We start from the raw sequence: 2,500 nt of genomic DNA, 5'->3' as shown, positions 1-2,500 counted from the left end.
TTATATCTCTCCTCTCTCGTTCTCTCTTCCGTTTCTCTCCTCCTTTTCCGATCTCCCATGATTTGTTTGTTCTCGATTTTCCCAGTACCCTACCATGCACCCCGTCCCGTGCTTCCTCAATCCCTCGTCCCCCTTAAAACATTCCTGATTTGACTTCCATGAGTGCCCTACCGTCCCCAGTGAGTTCCTATGCTCTACCAGCATTAACATGTCTCTAGTTCATTCGATTCCCTCGTATAACCCCAGGTTTTACTTCATTTTTTACTTGTTTCTTGTGTATACCTATTTCTTCTTCCAAAAATACCAACAGCCACAAATTAGGTGCTCCAAATCCGGCTTATCTGTTCAAGATGCCCCTAAATGCCGAGAGAACCTTGAATATGTCCCGAGACGTGTGTCTGCTCTAAGATTCCCCGTGTGTGCTCTGGGACTTCCTCTATGTGTTCTTGGATGATCCGTGTGTGGTCTAGGATCCGGCGTGTGTGCGCGAGGATTCTCCGCGTGATCTAGCGTCCTTACCTCTCCCTCACGCGGAGCAACATTCAGTCCTTGCTAAATAGGAGTGTCTGTGACGTCTGTTGCCGTCTAATACCTTAATGGCGTTGTCACAATCTAAGTGACCGATTCTGCCGATACAGTTCCAATCCTGAACCCAACCTGACTTCCCCTTGGCCCTGCGCTTCCCAACTGAGCCCCTGTTAGACACCGCCACGCGACTCACACTTTGTAAGATGAACTGCCCTTATTTGGGAGACTTACCTGGGATTACTTGATGCGTGTGGGACTCCTCTAGGATTCTCTCACGGACTCTTGACAGCGCACCCTCCGTCGACGATTACATGGTAAGAAACACTCAATGCCAAATAACAGTCTTTTCTCTTTCTTTTTAATCTATCTGCTATATATTTCCCTTTCTCTCCTTGTTTCTTTTTTTACTGTTCTTTGCCCTTCTTGTCACGTCCTTCAAGCGTAAAGCTTTATTTTTCCCTTAAAAGTCAAACACAGTCTCCCGAGAACAGGCCTTAGCACATGCTGTGTTTGGCAGGACACCACAAACGTTGAGGGTCGGCGAGCGTCGGACGGGACCGCACACAAGAAACGTTGTTGGCCAGTAGGAACCGCTGAACAGATTCACATTTCACGGACAAGTATCACATTTCGCTTGCACAGCTGGCCCGGTTGTCTGGCTGGGGAGTCAGTGACGCCGTGATAGGGGACTTGGCATCCCTTGGCTGGCCCTCTCTCGCCGGCGCTGCAAGAGAAAGAGGAAAGCGAATTAGAGGCAAGGTGGATGATGGAGTGAGGCCCGCCTGTCGCGCGACACTGGCCCCTGATTTGTCTGACAATCCTTATGCGCGGAGATTATCCTTCGCCCCTCTGTATAGGACCTGCTTATGCCCTGTGATCCTCTTGCTTCCATCCCACAATCCTTCTCATCCTCTCTACCTTCATCCCTCACTCGGCTCCCCTTTTCACAACATCCTACTTTACCCCTCGCTCTCTGCACCCTTCTCCATATCCCCGCCTCTCTCTCTCTCTCTCTCTCTCTCTCTCTCTCTCTCTCTCTCTCTCTCTCTCTCTCTCTCTCTCTCTCTCTCTCTCTCTCTCTCTCTCTCTCTCTCTCTCTCTCTCTCTCTCTCTCTCTCTCTCTCTCTCTCTCTCTCTCTCTCTCTCTCTCTCTCTCTCCCTCTCTCCTCTCTCCTCTCCCTCTCCCTCTCTCCCTCCTCTCTCTCTCTCTTCTTTCTTTCTTTCTCTCTCTCTCGCTCTCTCTCTCGCTCTCTCTCTCGCTCTCTCTCTCGCTCTCTCTCTCGCTCTCTCTCTCGCTCTCTCTCTCGCTCTCGCTCTCCCTCTCTCCTGTTCTTTTTTTCCTTCCCCTCTCCCCCCAATTCCATACCCAGCCTTCCCTGCGTGCCATAGTCCCTGACCGGGGATCGAACCTTCTCATAAATCCAATCCCACAACAACAGTTCGGTTCCCCTCACGTCGGGATGGGGGAGGAAGGGGAAGAGCGAAGTCGGGAAGGGAGGGGGAGGGGAAAGGAGGGGAAGGGGGGGGGGAAGAGGGACGGGGAGGGGCGGGCAGAACACACAGGAGAGGAGGGGAAGCGCAGAACATCAGGCCGGACGCTGTCAGTCTATCAGCCTTCCTGGCGAGGTTGGCGAAACAGTTTCTGGTAGGTCTGGCTTCTCGCGATTTCTCGTTGGATTTCTTCACACGGACTCTCCTCAACCCCTTCCTCTTTATCCTCCTCTCTCTCTCTCCGTCTTCCTCCCCCTCCCTCTACCTCTCTTTCTCCCTCTATTCCCCTTGCTCACCCTTCCCCTCTTCCCTCTCTCTCTCTCTTCTAAGCCCTTCTCACTCTTTTTCTTTCTTCCTTATTTTTCGGACAGCATGCAAATTCCTCCGTCCTCCCAGAAGTGTTAAAATGAACTCCCTTCGTGTGGCTTTTTGCTCTATTTCGAGCATTCACCCTTCATTTAAATGGAACATCGCAATCATT

The 2,500-nt window shown here is 51.4% G+C and overlaps 1 protein-coding gene across 2 annotated transcripts in view; it reads right to left on the bottom strand.

Annotated features, from left to right (window-relative positions):
* Positions 1-2,500, bottom strand: part of LOC113811749 (ras-related protein ced-10) — a 68,812-nt gene that overhangs the window by 22,415 nt on the left and 43,897 nt on the right. Inside the window, exon 2 of one of the 2 annotated variants that reach the window (XM_027363554.2) lies at positions 760-1,252. The exons of the other annotated variant lie outside the window; for it this stretch is intronic. The gene's annotated coding sequence lies outside the window, so the exon portion shown is untranslated. The remainder of the gene's footprint in view (positions 1-759; positions 1,253-2,500) is intronic. 2 annotated transcript variants of the gene reach the window in all.

Source organism: Penaeus vannamei, chromosome 12 (genome assembly GCF_042767895.1).
Source record: "Penaeus vannamei isolate JL-2024 chromosome 12, ASM4276789v1, whole genome shotgun sequence".
Lineage (NCBI taxonomy): Eukaryota > Metazoa > Arthropoda > Malacostraca > Decapoda > Penaeidae > Penaeus > Penaeus vannamei.
The sequence above is the reverse complement of the archived record's forward strand: the minus strand, read 5'-3'. Positions and strand labels throughout refer to the sequence as shown.